Source organism: Microtus ochrogaster, chromosome 21 (assembly GCF_000317375.1).
Source record: "Microtus ochrogaster isolate Prairie Vole_2 chromosome 21, MicOch1.0, whole genome shotgun sequence".
NCBI classification, from domain to species: Eukaryota; Metazoa; Chordata; class Mammalia; order Rodentia; family Cricetidae; genus Microtus; species Microtus ochrogaster.
The window spans coordinates 50,221,139-50,241,732 of record NC_022022.1 but is presented as its reverse complement, the minus strand read 5'-3'; the positions used below and the strand labels follow the sequence as shown (position 1 = coordinate 50,241,732).

General features: G+C 38.9%; 1 protein-coding gene across 31 annotated transcripts in view; it reads right to left on the bottom strand.

Annotated features, from left to right (window-relative positions):
* Positions 1–20,594, bottom strand: part of Adgrl2 (adhesion G protein-coupled receptor L2) — a 208,263-nt gene that overhangs the window by 122,582 nt on the left and 65,087 nt on the right. The gene's annotated exons all lie outside the window — the stretch shown is intronic.

Here is a 20,594-nt window from a genome sequence, read left to right as displayed (position 1 = left end):
AATAGCAGATGACTTTATCAGTAAATCAAACCAAGACTGAGTAACTAATATATCTCAAGTGTCACCATACCTGCCTTGTTCCCGTCTCATATGCCACGTGCAGATTTCCCACACTTAGCCCCACTATAAAGCAGCAGTGTATTCTATCAAGGAATAAATTAGTGAGTATCAGTGTGTAAGACTTGATGTTTATTCTAGAGGCAGGGTGGTCAGCAAGTGGCCTCTACTTTTCTTCCAGGGTCATGGCCACTGACTCTATTGTCAGTTTTATCGCCATATATCCTTGTTTATCTAGCCCAGTTAACCATTAATTTAAGTTTTCTATTTGGGGGGAAAAAATGCATTCTTGTGCATTTTCAAGGACCATTCTAAAAATAGAACAATGATCTTGTAGTTGTCAGCACTAGGAGTGATGATTAATTGCTGAGTAAATAGACACAAAAATTCCATAATTGGCTATAACTGTTATCTTTATCTCCTATGATGAAGCTGTCACAAGTGGGGTTTTGTCTTAATCTCTGGTGGCACTGCTGATCAAAAGAACTACACTTTCCATCGACAAATGGGTTTTTACATTTTCCTCTACTTATCTGGTACATTTTTTTTTTAGTTATTTAGTAAGAAATTGGTATTTGCAAATTACAAGATGATTTTTGAAATGTATGTGTATCATTAGGAACAAAAAACTTCCCGCATACAAGCCCTCAGTGGATGGTGAATGCGTGAGAAGAAACTGGTATTATATGAAAGCTGCCACCACGGAGAACCATCTGCGAGCTGATAAAGGATTTCTAACATTGCATCTATGTGGTGCCAAAATATCTAGTCAATGCAATTAAAAAAGAAAGTTAAATAAGACGTCTGGCACCAGAGACAAAAGCATATGCTGAATGCTGTCTCTTCCATTTCCCAACATGCCATCTGGGGCTATGCAGACCTAGCCTGAGAATGACCCATGTTCATACATGTACGGACTTTTACAACTGTCTGGGGCTATGCAGACCTAGCCTGGGCAGGACTTCCTTGTTTTTAAACCAGAGTGGTCAATCACCATCGTATAGACATTCCAGATGAAAATAAAAGGACCCATGTCTGAGCTGACAAGGTGGTAATGGCAGTTGAAGCTGAGCCTGTCAATCTCTGTCCAACTTGTAGGACCCACAGGGCAGAATAAGAGAATTCACTACTGCTAGTTGTGGTCTGACCTCCATGGCTCATGTGAACACACACACACACACACACGTACACAGGCTAGAGAGATGATAAATAGATGATAGACGAATCAATATAATATAAACGTAAATAGTCCATATTATACAAATTTATAAGCAATGTGACTTCTGTGTCAGTTCTGGGGGATGAACATATCTCTACAGTCACTTACACAATATTGATTTACTCTGTCTGTGTCTCCTAACTATGGGTTCATCTCGTCAGCCACAAAACTGACAAAATACTCTGAACTGCACAGATCATGTGGGAGAGCGAATATAAAACACGCAGCCCAGTGCCTGAGCACCTGATGAGTTCAATAAGGGGTCACTGCTGCTGCAGACTTAAGCTGAAAGTCACGAGAGAGGAAAGCCAAAACGTCACTTCTGCATACTCACGTCTCCTATTCCGTCAAAGCAAGACTTCCAGTAAATACGATATAAGTTATGGGATGTTAAAACTTTGTGAATATTTTAATTCTGGAATTGATTATACCGCTGACAAGCTTGTCTCTGCAAATCATTGCGATAACTTATTCTTTGATAGTGCTAACTTCATTAAATTGATCCCACAAAGATCTTATCAATTTTGTTTCTCTCCTTTCCCAAATTTACTTTTGAACCAGGGTCTCTCATGCAGCCCAGGTTGCCTTAAGCATGGTATGGTCTGGAACTCCTGATTTTTCTGCCGCCATTTCCCTAGTGAATTACGGGTGTGTGCCATCACGCCCAATTGCTACAATCCTGAGGGACTGGACCCGACATTGCTCACTAGTCAAGTCCACCACCTGGGGTACACCTCCAGCCTCCCTTTTCTGTTTTTCCATGCCTGAATTGGGTGAGTTCATCATCCACTTTGATGGGTGGCATTTATACCTCAATTTTCCAGATACAAATTACCAGAGCCCTGAGCATTGCACTTACCCAAATTCAACGACTCTAATTACAGACTTTTCTAAGGGGATGAACCTAGACTGCCCAGGAGAACCCATGAGAAACTAGGCACACATAGTCCTGGCAGTAAACGTGGTTCTTTGGAAAGCAGGCCCGCCACAGTACTGAAACTACGCCTGACGCTTCCTTATACTAAAAGAGCTATAAAGCCCACCAGTTCCTCAAGAATTTTAATTGAGAAACACCAGGCAATTCTGTGGTTAGAGCAGATCCCACTATGCTACAAGTTGTGAAGGAAAAAAAAAAAAAACCTGAGAGACATGAAACTGGAATCAGATGACGGAGCAGGGCAGGGGAAGAAAGTCTGGCTGCAGACAGGGAGCCGATACAAAGGGAATACTGAGCATCTAAGCAGATGCTTGATGTTTGGTGTTGAAGCAAGATGTGGCCACCTTCCACTTCACCTGGCAGACCTTACACCAGTAACCTCCGCTCCACAATCTCTCTTCCCAACCAACAGGGGATTTGAATAACTTATCTATTCCCTCCCTAGTCAAGCTCCAAACATCATGGCCCTGAAGTCTCAGCAATTCATACTTTTTTGTCTGATATCAGGGCAGTTTTCCTCTTGTCTCTCACTGTTTTTCCCCTAAGCTAAAGCGATGGTCTTACTCAAGGAGTAGGGCCAGAGGGCATACAGAGCCAGGACACAAGACAAACCCAGTTCACAGGTATGTTTTATTTACATACTTGGTATCTAATTTTTTTTAATTAGCTGCAATATTTTGAAATATGAAGACAGAACAGTCAAATCCAAGCTCTGACTTTCCTTCAGGGGCTTGAGGCTGTGGGGAACAGGATCAGTTCAGATGATAATGTGTTAAAAAAAAAAAAGTCACTATTCAATAGTCTTTCTATTTTCAATAGAGAACCTCGGCCCCCAAAGTTAAATACTTACAGAAAAAAACACCTATAACCATCTCTGAAGCTATCTGATGACTGTCACTTACATGATGAAATCATAATTCTTCTTTCCACATGCCACATAAAGTCCTTTGTGACACGGCTGCAATGTCACCCGTGTATCTCTCAGCACTCCCTACCTTGAGCACGCAATGACCGACACATAATCTGCACACATATTTACTGGCCCTGGTTGCCACACTGCACTCCCTCCTCTGGGATGCCTTTCACATTCTTTTTTTTTTCCTTCCCCAACGAGCAATTCTTGTCCATTCAGACAACTCTGCTCCACAGTTCTAGCTGGATGTGACAGGGACACTGCTCTCTCTAACACCCTGATTTTATAAGATCCATAGATGTTAGAACCATGTCTAGCACAGGACAGCCTGGCCACCTGGCAGAAATCACATCATTACTATTTAATAAATGTTTGAATATTGGATTTTAAGCCTCTATTCCATTTTCCATTTTTTGCATCTGTTTGTTTGTACATGCATGTATACGTGTATATGTGTGTATGGGAGCACACATGTCGCCCTGTGTGTGTGTCTGTGTGTGTATGCACAGATATGTGCATGAATGTAGATCAGGAAAAGACGTGTTTTCCCCCATCTACCATGAATTCCAGGGATGCACCTGAGGTCATCAGGCTGCGCCATAGGTGGTTTTACAAACTAAGCCATCTCTCACGTCCAACAGTAACAACTGGGAACAGAAGGGATTTGAAATATCATAATGAAAGCAACACACACGATCAAGCTCGATGATTTTTGCAGATTCACAAAGGATATAAACATGAATTAAAATATGAAGTATCAGACTACAGAGGTGGCTCAGTGGTTAAAAATGGTGACTGTTTTTGAAGAGGATGAGTTTAGTTCCAGGGATCCATGTCTTCTTCTGGACTCTCCAGGCAGCCCCACACAGGTGCCATAGAATGTACATACGCATAAATAGAAATAAAAAAATTTTTAAAGATGAATCATTGTGCCCAAGCTGGCTCCACAGATCAAGTCGCTTGCTGCCAAGATTAAAGGCTTGAGTTCCCTTCTGGAATCCAAAAGATGAAAAGGGAAGAATCAACTCCTACGGGTTGTCCTTTGTGGCATGTTCGCACAACACACACACACACACACACTCACACACACACGTATATTTAAGCTGTCAATAACCCATTCAAGTTATTAGCACCACATCGTACTGCTTTTGAAATTAACCATTTGTTGCCCCCATGAGAAATGTACCTAAACTTAATTTCCCTGCCTGAGTGGTCAGTGAAAGCTCACAGAGACTAAATCAATACGAAGGACAACAGTGCCTGAGTGTGAGCTAACAGGAGAAATGCCGGGAAATTCCCATCTACCCTTGGGTGGCCATGTCAGAGGCTAGAACAACTCTCAAGAGGCCAAGAGAAGTTACGAGAAGTAGCATACAATGTTCATATTCAGAACACTTAGCACTTCATTACCTTCCCATAATACAAAGATTAGACAAATGAAAGCAAAAATAAAATCTTTTAAAGGGAAATATATCAAGAAAACTCACTGCCCACAGGATAAGCAAAAGATAGAACATACACTCCTCTAGAAAAATATTTACATTAGTCAAGAAAGCACAATTAACCAAACTAATTAAAGGATCCTTCTGTGAGCCAAGTTGTTTAATTTCAAGAATAGTAACACTGTTACAAGTGCTTCGAGCACAAACTAATTTGAATAGTTCTAAGCAACCGACTGTGATACAAATTCAAACAGAATAAAAATTTTAAATTCTACCTTCAAATATCGTAGTACTATATCACAAAAAAAAATCAGAAAATGTCAGCAAGAAACTCAAAACAATTACATTGTGCCATAATTCTTTCCATAAGATCAAAAAGCCACGAAGAAGCAAGATTCGTCTTCACTCTTCCTTCATTATCACTTGAGCGGCTTTCATGTTTTTGCAGCCCTTGAAATTGCCACTAGTTATCCAAACAGCTTCTAAATCAAAGTATTTTTAAAGACTCAGACATAAAGGCTCAACAAATAAATAGTCTAATTTCCTTTAGTCACCAACTCCACTATTTCACTCTCAATAGTATCTCAAGGCCAGCAAGACACTGGTCTGCAAACCACAACCCTCACACAGATGGATCTGTTTCTCCCAACACGCTTAGCAGCCTCTGCCTTCGGAACACCTGCACCCCTGCTCTATCCTGCGAGGCATTTCTAAAACACCTGGGCAAGCTGTTTAGGAAAAGAACTAGACACTGGAAGAGATGAGGGGTAATTGGGGCGGGGGAGCAAAAAACATATTCCTGGCATTCTCTCAACACTTGTGCAGAAGCAGGCTCTGAGCCGGCACCTGGTGAAGGGAACTGGTGGATGTGATGATTCCAATTTACACATTCAGCACAACGTTCTGTCTGCCTGTCAATTTGAAACAGTTTTCTATTCAGTGATAACAGATACCCCAAAAGAATGCAGTGTCGAAATGCTGACAAGAATTTTACGCACTAGCTAGACCCTCTCTTCTGGACCAGCTGCAGTTGCCTTTCTAACTCTTGAATGGACTGACAGCTTTTTACTCCTCCTATGCCGAGGGGGTAGGGAGACACAACTGATTTTGACATGTTTGATTTCATAGAGCCCGTTTTTTGTCTTTCACATGAATACTGATAATTTTTTCTTAAGCAAAGCTGAGTATTATTCAATAACTTTCCTAAAGCGTTTTTTTGCGGGTACAGTAGTTCTCACACAGGAAAGTTTATATTTATAAGAAGAAGAGAACATGCCAATGTATTTTCTAAGTTGACAGAGACAGTAAGCAAATAAGAAACAAGAGGAAGACATGAACGGACACCACGGTAAATGAGGTGTGCACCTGCAAACGCTGGAAAGGAGAGAAATCTGAAGGATATGGTGGGAGGTTCGTCATGCTTTTTTATTACGTCTGTTCTTTGGCAGTTTTACATATGCATGCAATGCATTCTGCCAACTCTGCCCACACCCTCTCCCCTCTCCATTCCTTACCTATCCCTCTTCTCCTTCATAGTACCTTTCTTAGATGGACAACTGGCGGGTTGGTTTTCTAACACACTCAGTACAATCAGGGCATCTATCCAACCACTAATTGGAACTATCCATTGGAGCCTGGTGGGGTCAATAGTCGGTACACAAGTCCCCGGCCATCGCTGACTCTATATATTCATATTTTAAAAGAATGTTAGAAACACATAATTAAGTTAACAGTTTGTCCAGGCTACTATAAATCCAGGAAACTTTCACATTCTCCTTATACTCAAATGAGAAACTAATCCGCTGCACTGACAAACTACTAATGTGCATTTCCACATGCACGCCATTCTCCGGAGTTACTGTGTCCCCCTCCTTCCAGCCAACCACCTAGAAGATGGTCCATTGTCCTGATAATGCCATTAGAACTCTCCTGCATTTGTCCCATGAAACAAGAAATCTCTTCTTTAGCTGATTTCAATGGTAGCAAAATGTTTCATTTTTAGAGTGGACGACTTTCTGAAATGAATAAGTAAGTGCCATTGAGGATTAAGATGTGATACAATGATTTTTTTTTTAATCTGAGAGGAAACACAGTTGCAAAGTTAAGAATAACAGACCAGGAAACCTCACTTCTGAAACCTAAATTCATATCCTTAAAAACCTGTCTTTTAAGCAAACCTGTGAGTTAAACTATATTGGAGGCTAGAATTCTTAGCAGTAGTATAGAAAAACAGCACCTTTGACCCCCCACCATTCTAAGTCAAATACTTCCCTCTTCAAAGTCACTGGACAGAAATAACAACCACTATGTGCTCAACAGAGTCTGTGATTTTTTTTTAAATCAAACAGAAACAGTCAAAGACAGCAACATAAACCAGATATCCATTTACTAACGTTGACTAAAGAAGAATAAAAAAATTCTGACTGTCAACAATACATGTACTGAAATTTAATGTGTTAAAATACATGTTGTGAAAATTATCACCAGCAAAACCTATTTTATGATTGCAAACTATAAGTAATCCCTGCTATAAGCAAGGTCAATAAGAAGATAATTTTAAAACTAGATATTTTCAGATATTCTGCATAAGTCTGTATAAAAATATCACAACAAATTGTCATTGCTTGTTAAAAATGACAAAAATGGCTACTTGGTAAAAGGAGCAAATCACAGGACAAAACTGTGAGAAATTTCAAAGAACTGGAAGCAATCACTGATCATCATGTCTAAATTGATGTTAGTAAAATTACTTCCAAAGCATTATCCCAAGCCATAGAAAGTGTACGGCTGAGTTCAGTCACTGCATTCCAAGATGGAAGTTCCATGTTTAGGGAGAAGAAGTCAGTGTCAACTAGCTGGCTCAGTTTCGAGAAGATTATTATCACCTAGATGATTTGAATAACTAGAGAAATTTAAGCACTAAGCTATGCGTAACCAAGGTTTGTTACAATTAAGTTTTAAATACTAATACTCAGGCCTCATCTTTGTGCACACACCCTCAACTCACTGCATGTAAGGTACTCACTAGTGAAACTCTAGCGCTAAATGTACTTGAAGGTGTTTTGCAATCAACTAAAACACATTAGTACATTAAAGTTAGCATTATTACAAAGAAAAACCTGAGTAGAATATTGTCCCCAGCCTCACGGAATTCACTGGAACATATAAAAACAGAGCCTTGTTGAGCAAAGGTGCATGCTCTCACTCCTACTGGTCAGTTCCAGAGTTCATTAGTCACTCCTGGACAGTGATTTACTACACTGTACTGTGTTACTACATACATTCAGAAGATCTGTGCTTGTATTCTTTTGTTCTTTTTTTTTAAGCTTCCAAAAGAAACCAATGTTCCAAAGTAACCCCCTACCAAAATTTAACACAAAGAGTAATGAGCACTCTTCTTAAGGGGACATTATCTTGTCATTTGTTTGTTTTGTTTTTGTGTTTTGTTTGAGACAAGATGTCAAGTAGCCCGGGCTAGCTTCACACTTTCCATCATCCTAACTCTACCTCACAGTTGCTGAGTGAGATGCCACGATACCACACAAAAAATACTAACTGGCCATCGAATCAATGAGACTAACACACAACCAATATTCCGAACCTCCAAGTGCGGGGAGAGGAGAGGGACGACGGTAGAGTGTGAATACTGAGACACACTAGAACAAAAACGCTAGCTCAAAACTTTGTTTAGTGGCATAGAGAGCCTTCAAACTTATCCTCCTGAACCCTCAAAACCACACTGGGGTGCTGGCAGATACTTGCTATTATGTGCTACAGCACATACATTAGCAAGCAACAAACTATATCTACCAGTAGTCACGTCCCAGAGTAACTCTGGACCAGCTGAAGGTTTCTAAGGTGTGGACTCAGGAAGTGAGAAGAGGGTCTGGGAAGGATATGTGAGGATCCGAGCCCGTCTACTAGCTGTGACACAACATCAACCATTTGGTGTGTCCTTAAGTTGCTGCATCATGGCAGCTCTGAAAATGATCTCTGATCTGTGCTCAGCTGAAATGCATTCCAAAATGCAAGCGCAAGGAGCTGGCCATTCAAGTTACCCATGGGGACTTCTCTACCACTAATGCCTTTGAAACAGTAGCCGAGGACTTCAAAGCAAAAGCATACATAGTATCCACTGTGACAATTGTAAATTTGTCTTCTCTTGAGTCTTGCTACATCATTAAAATATGTGACCTGAAGACACATGTATACCCTAGTTCTTGGTGAAATCAGCCTTCCAAAGATGAGGGTATTATTTCAGTTGAAACTTAGTTCAATTCTTTTGAGCAAATATGATTAGAAATATCTGTTCACATCTTGTCAGGTTACAGTGTTACACTTTTTACTTGCTTTGTCAGTTGAACAAAAGTATGTGGAATCACATGATTCTTACATATGATTTAGCTACAAATCCCTGCAGGACACTCAACTAAAATCTACTCACAAATGTCAGCAATAATTAGAGCCACAAATTAAGCCAAACACAAAGTTAATTCAAACAGTCAAATTTTGTCATTTAAATGGTTCTAGTTTTACCGTTGTTTAACATTTCTGAATGTGACTGTCTTTTGTTCTTCTATTGTGCATTTAGCATTTTAGTTCAAACAGAGATGAGACCACGAGGCAAAGATTTTACCACTTTGCAAACTGGGGTCACACCTATCCCCAGGATTTTTTAATCACTAAAGATTTTCCAGTCTGTCTTCACCATCAATTAACAGCACTGTTGAAAGAAGAGAATGACAGCTCTCAGAGGCGAGCTCTCTAGTAAACAGACAGGATGGCAGGATCTACAGCAACCGCCTTTAAGGGGACAGAAGTAAGAGACACTGAGAGCTATTCAGGGCCGACTATTTGCTGAAACTCTAAAACAGAGGCCAGGATTAAGCAGCTTCCTGTGGCAAGCAGAATAAAGAGAAAGAATGACACCCAATACCAAACCTAAAGGATGATTGGGGAGTCCTGACTAAATATTTGATGATGACAATCACTGAGAAATGAAAACTAACTATAATCACCGCAGGTTTCCAGAATACCTACACCCTATCAACTCATCAACATCTGAAAGCTTAGGAAATTCCTTGCTTCTCACTGAAAACTTTCTCAGGATGTTTTGGAAGTTGAGGAGTTAACTTAGCTGGATTATTTTGTTACAAAAACAAAGTCGATTTTAGTATTGCTTTAAATCTACATTTTGTTTGTTGAGGCAAGGGTGGATACAGAATCTTCTTATATAGATCAGGTGAGCCTCAAACTAGCTCAGAATGGTCTGAACTTGTCATCCCCCTGCGTAAGGCTTTGCGAGTACTGGATTTACAGATGTGTGGACTAACTTGCCCAGCGCTTCAGATGGCTTTTAATCTGCCACGGTATTAAACAAAGAAACCCTGAGACGGATTCTCTTTTGATAATAACCATTAAGTTAAACAATAATGTATGATATTTTGAAACATATTTTGTTCTGGAATGACAGCCTTGTAAAGTAATTATATCAGTCAACCAACTGAAGCCCAACGTACCAGTCTGTGGGGGAAAAGGTGTACTCAGCAATAAAACCCTGATGGAAGGACACCCCTTCCCAGGTCTTAGTTTCTGCATCTGTTAAGTGGAAGATCCTGCACTACTGACCTCCAAACTGTCAACCCAAATCTCAAAATTCCTTAACTCTAACAAATAAGGAGAACAAAAATACCTAAGGTGCCTATATGCAACTCTTTTTATTTCAAATTTGCTGTTTACTCGAATTCTGGCTTTCAAGGGCTCAGGAAACTACTGAAGACACATTTAATTCCCAATCAAATACGACCAGTAACCTATTTTTGTCCTAAGGATTATATCAACTGCTGCAAAGAAATATTGTATCTTCTGTGAAATAAAACAATAGGATATCTTTGGTAACATGTATTATCAAGCGACATCATTACATAAACCTACGCACACAGAAGAACATGCTTAAGCCACTTCTCCTCACCAGTTAACACTGAGGAATGCAGGCCATAACATGCCACAGAAACAAAACTAAAGGGATATGATGACTGCTAGCTATTGATGTAGGCTGACCTTGAAAACAATTAATATAAAATAACACAAAATAAACTTTTCCCAGGTGAGTTAGAACAAAGAACGATGTTTTACATTAAATGACTACTTGTTAACTGTTACCTTAAATAATAAAACAATAATTAAGAGGATATTAAAATAATGTATCTGTGTAGGGTAAAATAAAAGTAGGGCAGTCCAACAGGGAATAGAGGGTAATATTAAGGAGAGGGCAGGTTGCATGGTTGTTCAGGGATTTTTTTTTCCAAAGCAAATCATCAGATAAAAGGTCATCTCCAAGCATACAAAACGGGATTAAAACATAACAAAATATAACAAGGCTCCCTGCATCCTGAGGTATCTCCGTTCTCTCTCTAATGAGGGTCATAAAACTGAACGCGATGCTGCTTCTGTATTTCAGCCACGTTCTCTCGGTTAAAAACAAATGACTTGCAATGACTGAAATCACTATCATGCAAATTCTGATTTTCTGAACATTTTAATAACCACAACTCCAGGATACACATCTCCTCTCAGAGACGATCAACGTCTGTGCCACCAGGGAACCCGTCAGACATGATCCACGCCTACCCCAGACACTGAGTCAGAATCCAGGTCTTCAGATGCTCGAGCGACTCACGACCGTATGCACTAACTTGCCATGCACACGGTGCTGGATCTGACTTTTAAGGTTTAGCCAGGTCTATTTCTATTTTTCTATTCTATTTCTATTTCTTGATTTCTCCCCCAGCAAGAAGACCTTGGAGAGAGAAGAGTTCTTTCTGAGTCTTATTTCTTCACCTGTAAAATAAAGAATTCTACACTACTAATCTTCAAGCTGCCTTTTCAAACCATTCCTGTCTAGGTTCCCGTCTCCCACAGTATTTGAACAATAAAAAAAAAAAGTGGATCTCAGAATCCGGTGGGCTCTCTGTGTGCCCCCAGCAATGCACTGTGGCAGTCTCTCGCTTCAATTAATACAACACTACCTGGATCTAAGACCAGACCATGAATCGTCTGCTTTAGATCTTCATGTAGTTTGAATGTCTCTTATCCAAAATACTTGGGACCAGAATTATTCCTGATTTCAGGGACTTTACAACTTGAGACTATTTCCCAAGACTTTAAGGGGAAAACTGCAGACAACAAGAAAAACAGCACATGAGCCCTCAAATGCATGGACTTCAGAGCAATTTGTCTGAATTTTTAAATGGGGGAATGATCCACCTGTGCTACAAAGAAAAGAATAAAAGCCAAATACAGAAGTGAGAACTGATGGGTAGGCCATAAATACACAGTTAAATAGAAATAGATGATTACAAGGGAATAGTCCGGAAGCCCTTATAAATATGCAATAAAACAGGATATTTTACTTGGCTCTCCTTGACAGAGCGACCCCTTACACAAAGCTGCATCATCCAAGTTTATTTTATTCCAGGAATTTCCTTCTTCTTAACACTGAAGGATTCCTACGATATAGAACTTTGTCTTTGTGTTTAATTTTTGTTTAAATTATTTTTAAACATTTAATTCAAGACTGTCACAACCTTTCTCCCTACCACCTCTCTTAACAATCTATCTACCCATTTATTTCTTAAAGCCAGATCTTGATTTTTTTTTTTTCGAGATAGGGCTTCAAATCTTGATTTTTAAAATTCCATGCAAAAAGAAATCTCTTCAAAACGGGGATAGATGGTTGAAATAAAAAATGGTGCTGCTTTCCTCCAAGAGCATGCTCTGTGCCAATAATGGATGTCTCCTCTGCTTTACTTTTGTCTTGTTTTCAACTATTAACCATAAGAATATGGTCTCAATCTTGATTTTACACCAACTTTACCCACATGAAAAATTGGGTTAATATTTATTCACTTCATTTTAAATTAACTACAGAATTTAGGGGCTGAAGATGCAGCCCAAAGGCAGGACATGCGCCTAGGATGACTAAAGCCCTGGGCTCAACCCCCGGCACTGACAAATTTCAATTAAAAATATTTAAAAGCCATGGGAAAATGCAAGTGAGGAAATATTTAAGACATGGATATGAGGAGTTTTAGCATAAAAGTGGAAGAAATCCAAAAAGAAAATAGCTATAAACTAAAAAAAGGGTGAGGGGTAAAAGAAACCAAATGTAACAAAATCAGGATAGTTATTAAACCTTTAATTAGTGTTCTATTAGAAAATCTCCTTTTAAATTCTCATCAGAACTTCAAGCAATACAAATATCTACCTACCAGGCAAACTAGAAAATATTTTTCAAAACAGAAACGGCATTAAGACCACAGCCATCAATGAATTGTAGTCTTCAGAAAAATGATCATGTGGTTAACAAAAATCAAAAGTTCACATCAAAACTTAACTGGTGAACAACTAAGTACACACACACAAAAAAAAATGTTTTTATCCTTACAAGCATCCCCAAATTAGAAGCACACAATGAAAGCCTTTCTTGTACTCTAAGTCACTGCTAACAATGCATGGTGACAGTAGCACTCTCCTGTGCTGGGTTACCAACACGAAGCCTCTTAGAGCAGGCGATTGTGTGCCTAAATCTCAGAGTAAGCAGAATTCTGTGATTCCAGGCACGCAAAATAACTCATCCCCCAAAGAAGTATTTCCTATGAAAGTACTTATCTAGTTTATATCTAAAAAGAAATTAAGAACAAATGTCTGGCAAGTGAAGGTGAAGAATAAAGGTTTTTACATTTATACATAATACATTTTATAACCAATATTTAAAGCCATTACATAATAAGAGATGCAAATGAAGAATTTATCTGTTTCATACATGATTTTGTATTGATCTGTAACATCGCTATGTACATTGTAGAAAATTTCTTGAAAAAAAAGATGCACTTAGGGAAACAATATGAAAGGTTAAAAGTATGAGCATTGTTACATTGTTAACTTAATTCCTTTTAATTCTCTATCTTTTCTCATTACATTGTTATCTCAATTTCTTTAAATTCTCTATCTTTTCTGGGGAAGGTGTGTTGCATTCCCACTCCTAGTAAAAAGGGTGAAGGATTTTTAAGAAAAATTAGCTCTCAAAGAAAGAACTATGGCAGACATGAAAGTCAAACTCAGGAGAGAGTTCCTGGAGGAAAAGAGGAGATTATAAATGTTGTTTGTGCTTCCTGGGGCGCAGATACGGAATTCCCTTCTCAGCTTTGCATTTCAGCCACGAGATCCCAAGGCCGGGACTAGGTATTCTCTTGGAATCACTTCTGTCAAGTTGACAAAAGCAGTTCCAAGACAGGGTTGAAAGATGTCAGGAGATATTCACTAATCCACATTGATGTCTAATACATGTAGCCTGCATGGCTGTCATATGTCATTCTCTGTCACGCAGAGGAGAAGAAAAGAAATGAAGAGTGCCACAGGGTATCGAGCATATGTTTCAGTAAGACACTCCCTTAGTAATATGGAAGATAAATCAGGCTTTCAAGGCATACCAGGTCCTCATTAATCGTTATCTCCAATCATCCGTATTATTATTTCTCTGATATTGCAACACAACTTATACATAGATTTCAGAATTAAAAAAAAAAACAAAAACATGATTTCAAAAATAAAGTTAAAAAACGTGACTCATCAAGAATGAAACAAACGAGGGGCAAGTAATTAAGAGAAATATAGGCCTGAAAAATTATGGAGCTTTCAAAGCTCCCTGCGTTTTTAATTAAACTACCTTTAATATATTATTGATCGTTGCCAATGTAACAACAAAAGGGATGAAAGCCTAATTTGCATGTAAAATCAATATTTCTAAAATGCACTTTACTTTGAGAAAAATCATAACATCTATTCATAAATATTTGATACAGTCTTTTCCATCCAAACTTAAAGCTTGAAAAGTACCTGATAGTCAAGGGCACACTGATAGTGAGGTTTTGGGGTCTATTGCTGTGAGTGCGTTTATGATTCTCTTTCAGCAGTCGTGAAAAGACTGATTAGGGAACCAAGAGAGCTGAACAATCCCTTTGCCATGCTAGGGAACTAAAAGACAATAGAATACAAAGTCAGAATTAAACAGAGAGTGAGAATTAAAAGTAAAAAAAAAAAAAAAAAAAGAATCCAGTTCTTGAATTTAGTCTTCAATTATAAAACAGCATACATTAGCAGTAAAATCTAGTAAATAAAATGACCTATACGGGACTGGAGAGATGGCTTCTGCTCCCGCAGCACGCACTGGGGGTGGCTCACAACAGCCTGTAACTCCAACAGTTCTGGCTTCTAGTGACGCCTGCAGTGACATGCACAGAGCCCACACGTAGACAGACAGACAAACATCAAATCAAAAATAAAATAAATCTGCCACGCATTGTGGAGTGCACACCTTCAACCCCTGCACTCTGGAGGCAGAGATACTTGGAAATTAGCTTGTGCTACATAGCCAGTTCCAGGACAACCAGGGCTATGTAGAAAGACCCTGTCTCAAAAACAAAAAATAAAAATAAAATAAATCTTTTAAAACGTGACCTATGTATACAACAAAGCAACGTTTTCAAAGCGTGTGTGTGTGCTTTATTATTTTAATTTATGCAATGTTTGCATTTAGAACAAATTCATTTTCAGCTAGAAGCCAAGTAATTCTGTATTATACATCATACTCAATAGGATGCTATCTTATACAATTTACAAGGGGCATTATATTTACATTTTTAAACTTTATTTTACATCGTTACCTATAGAGAACACTACCACAGTCAAATTATAAGACACTCACAAGGCACAATAAAGAATAAAGGTCTCCTAAGAGGAGACGGAGTTAAGTGTTGCTTTCTTAAAGAGTAAAATAGCATTAGTTTGCACTAAAAATCTAAATACAAAAAAAGGAAAGTAAACGCTTTGTTTTGAATAGATGCTAATTTACCCAATCTCTGAGTTTAAACAATGAGGTTACATTAGCTATGCAGCGAGCACAGGCACAATTCCTATTAATTTAATGGGAGTTATGACTTCCATTAAGTTTAATAGGAGTCATACAGCCAAATCCCCATGTACCTTGCTGGAAATTCACGTCCTAGACATCAACTAATCAAACACACTGAAATGAACAAAAGTAGGCAATCTTGCTGTGCTCTGAAATCTAAGATGGCGTCTGTAAGTCAGCTAGCACAAAAGGGCCATAGGCATTCCCAGGAAGAAAAAGAACAAGGTATCACTCACTGTGAAGACACCAGCCCTATACCCAGGAGTGACACTAGACCATGCTCACCTCATCTGCTACTGTTACTAATGCAATTCAATGTTTCTTAACTCACTGCCGAAACAGGTTAAATAAACAAAACCAACAAACGAAACCTTTCCCAGAGTCTGTAGTTATGCTCAACAAGCCTGATCACCAGGATTAAAATAAAAATAATCTGAAAATGGAAACACAGATGCCAAGAAAGCAAATGGTTTCACCAACTTCTGAATCACACTGAATAAAATCACATTTTTTTTTTCAAAAGTGATTTTCAAAATCTATGATCCAGGATGGGACCATGTGTTAATGACAGTGATTGCTTCGACTGTGTAAGGACCAATCACATTATTATCCAAAAACTCCTGTTCCCTCCCCCACTATGACAATTGTGTCTTCGAAGAATCACACTCTCCTGTGATGGATACACACTAGCTGACTAAAGGAAACCATACAACAGCAAGCAGAGCTGCTCCTTGATCCTGCGAGGTTGACATATTTGTTATGTGTGTGTGTGCAGGCTTATGTGGATGCATATGTATGCAAGAGAAATGATTCTAATCGTCTGAAGTGTCTTCCTCTCCTTCCCTTCAGTGGTGGGGGACCATCATTTCTCCGCCCAAACTCAGACCATTCTGAAAGAAATATTTGGATGCCAAGTAACTTTTCTAGTTCATATTTAATCACATCTCTGCCTTTGTTTCATAGCTACATAGTAAAACTAGCAACAGAAGAGCACTGGTGCAAAAGCTGTATGAAAACCTGCAGTTTCCAAACAGGCTTGACACTATGTCCTCCAGTACGTTCTCAGACTTCCTTGATTTCCATAAAAACGTGAATCTTTATTTGCCATTCACACCTATTACAACATTTTATTTTGAAACTTGGGTAAGTAACAATGTGTTCTGAGTTCATTAACTAGAATTCAGAGCTACGAGGTCCAATGATACCTTCATTGCATAAAAAAATTGGGCCTACAATTCATATTACTGGCTTTGCTGAAGAACTGCTATTATTTGTAACCTGTCACTTGAGTGAGCCTTCGTGTGTCTGACTTATGCTTGCCAGGGCTCCATTATATGGCATAATTTAATTCTCTAGGACACAAAAATTCAATTTACTTTCCTACTTACTGATACATGATTCCACAGTGGGTTACTATGCTTATAAAACTTGGCCAAGATAATCAAAGCACACCAGGTTCTCAACAGAACTGACTTGTGAAAGGCAAGGTTAGTACTATAGAAATATAAATCAAGTATATGGAAACAAAACATTTCTAGGTATGATCTTCATACTATCCCTGTTTACAAAGAGACACTACATAATCTCCAAAAGGACAGGAGACTCAGGAACAGAGCATTGTACTATTTTGACAAAAATCACACGGTAAATTGATGGACAAACAGAATACAAGCATCTTAATTTTCATATAATTAGTTTCCTCAAGTTAAAACATTTCAAATGAGTACTGGAGGTGTTGTTTGGTACCCAGAGGAAGAGGTTAGGGCACAGCTCAGTCACAAAGTTCTTCCACGGCAAGCAAAAGCCCTGGGTTCTAGCCCAGCACTAAAAAAAAGACAAAATTGGAAGAATTTCCACCAGAAATATGTCACAGTGAGGAGATCTGACAAACCACTGAATAGATACCTCACAAACTTGGAGATACACCTCTCATCGGTACTGATACAGATCAAATTCAAAACCACGCTAAGCTTCCACACTTATCTCAAGGAAAAGCGCATACATGGGAAAAAAAAACAAAAGCACTGGAAATTGGAGAGATGGCCCAGGAATTTCTGTGGTGCACCAGACAGATTGGTTGGCGGTTTTGCTTTATTTATTTGTTTGTTTGTTTTTTATATCTAGTGGTATGAAAACTCTTATTTCTGGATTCTACTGAAAGGGTGAAGAACTGATAAAACTAGGTTAAATACAGGACTGAATCCAAACCTGCGTGGGCTTGGCAGGTTGGTTTTAGTCTGTGGCAATGCTCGAGGAGCAGCAATGTTGGACTCCAATGTGTTCTGGAGGCTCCATTCCCAGCAAAGACCACAAACTCCTGAATGAGAGCGCCAATGAGTGCATCTCCCAATCTCAAGCACCCACTCAGGTCTGATGCCTGACAGAGAGAGCACACAGAGACAACCCCACTAGGAAGACGCCTCTGGAAAAGGTACACACGTGTGCCCATTCCTCTCTCATCACTCATCCCCACGGAGACAGCAGTGGAGAGATGGCTCAGATCCTCAGTAGAGAGCGCTTGCTGTGTAATTTGAGGACATGAGATCAAATCCCAGAATCCTCATAAACAGCGAGGTGTGGCATTGTGGGGGCAGAGACCAAAGGATTACTGGGGCTTAATGACAGCAGCCAACTCCAAATTCAGTGAGTCACCTGGTCTCTAGGACTGAGTCCTCAGCGTGTGAAAGCAGGACCACCTTCATCATCCCTTGGCACCCCACACCGGAAAAGGCCGCACGTCCCAGCACACAAGTATGTGCACACATGCACAGACACACACAGACATGCCTGAGCAACAGAGAGAGAGAGAGAGACAGACAGACACACACACACGCACACACACACACACACACCTTTAACTGAAAAAAGTAAACTTGGCTAAGTAAAAAAAAAAGAGATAGATGGTGGGGGAGAGGGAGGGAGAAAATCATGTAAGCAGCAGCTTAACAGCTGAGATTTGAATTTCGATCTCCTGTCCCATGCCCTTTACACCTAACTTTGATTGGTTTCTCAACAGGTGTCCACAGGTCATTATCTGGCTTCTGGTAATAAAGGCAGACGGTGTCACGCACAGCTCTTCGAAGACACCCTCATGTGCCGCCACCAAGATGTTCTGGCAATGTGTGCTCACTGCGGCTCCTCTTAAAGCCAGCAGTGTGAGTTCCTCCCTGGCTCTCTTTTTGCCAGTAGGAGGGAATTCTTTCAAAAGCAACACGTCCCTGGCCTGATGAGGCAAAAATGAAATTTCTCTTAAGAGCGGATATGAATCCTGACCTGAGAGGTGACACTTGACATAAAACTACAGCATCTCATGAAAAAGTCTCTGCACGCTGCCCCCCATGGAGCGAAGCTACTGTGCTGGCAAAGTGGTCTCCATCTTGATTGGAAAATTTTTCATTATTGGACTAATGAGCCATTGGTCCACACCTGGAATCTTTTTCAATGTATAAAAACACTCAAATATAACAGCAGGAATTCAGACAGTGTTTTCCCCCCAAAAAAAAACAGATGCAAAATTATAGACCATACATATGATTTTCGCAGCAATCCAAGCCTGAGATTCATATTATTAAACGCAGTTTCTGCCTGTTTGTCATTACAGTACTAGTTATTCAGACACATTACACTTTTAGATTTCCTATCTTCAACTCTAAAGCAAATAACTATGTCGTCTTTGAATTAAATATTAGCCTGTGTATAACTTTCAAGTGAATATATATGCTCTTGAATACAGAAATACTTCCAAATATTCCTGAATATGTTAACCATTTAAATGACATCATTAAGTTGTGTTCATATATCAAACATAGGAAACAGAGAGCAGGCACAAAAAAAAAGCAACTTAAAATGAAAATGTTTAGTTTGTTGATGTTTTTCACAAAGACAATGGACAGTGGCTTTTCCACAGTAGATAATGTGTCTTTTCCCTTTCATTTTATTGCTGTTAAAACTGGACCACTGAAAAGTACCAATAAAACCAATTTTCTAAGTCCAATGATTTATTACATTGAGACTAAAAGATCGCATTGTATGTACAAGCATTTCTAAACGATTTTTTTAACTTAATATACTTTCTTATTAAATATAGTGTCATGGTCTACTCGGGATAAGATTGTCATATCTTACCTCTGTGTTCACTTTAGACCTGATCTAAAATGCACCTGTGGGAGCATTGTTTTTAAATATGACTAACCCTGAAGACCATAAATAATAGGTATCAGAAAATCCATTTAGAAATTAATAAGTGATACTTCTCATTATTTATAATAAAAAATCTGTAAGTGTGCACTCACTTCTTTAGAAATTATGTCTGTTTTGAAAACTTTTCTCACAATTATTTATAAATTTAAACAAGTTGTAAGGACTAAGGCTATAGCTCAGTGGTAGAAATTCTACGTCTTTCTTAAAGATAGGGAAGTTGATAGATACCTTACATAATTTTTCACACTGCAAGGAACATGGATGCACATTCATAAATAAGATTATTTTTATTCCATGTGTTGCGAAAATATGACTTAGGAGCAAATCAAGAACTGAAATTTCTAAGACAAGTTTCAAGAAAAATAAAAACTAAAGTGCATGACAAGTCAGTCAGGCAATGGTGGTGCATGCTGTTAATCCCAGCACTTGAGAAGCAGAGGCAGGTGGATCTCTGTGAGTTTGAGGCCAGCCTGGTCTACAAAGTAAGATCCAGGACAGTCAGAGCTGTTACACAGAAAAACCCTGTCTTGAAAAATCAAAACCAAAAAAAAAAAGACTAAAGAATTCAAGTTTTCTGGAATAAAGGCAACTAATGCATGTAAAAATGTGCCAAAGGACTGCTGAGAATTATTGTATTTTGTAAATTTGTAAAGATATAAAAATAAAACATTCAGCATTTTCTATACCAGAGAACAATATAACGAAAATAATTTAGCCACTAAAAATGAATTCAACACATACTTTTAAAATTAAAATAACAGGTGGCGCACGCCTTTAATCCCAGCACTCGGGAGGCAGAGGCAGGCGGATCTCTGTGAGTTCGAGACCAGCCTGGTCTACAAGAGCTAGTTCCA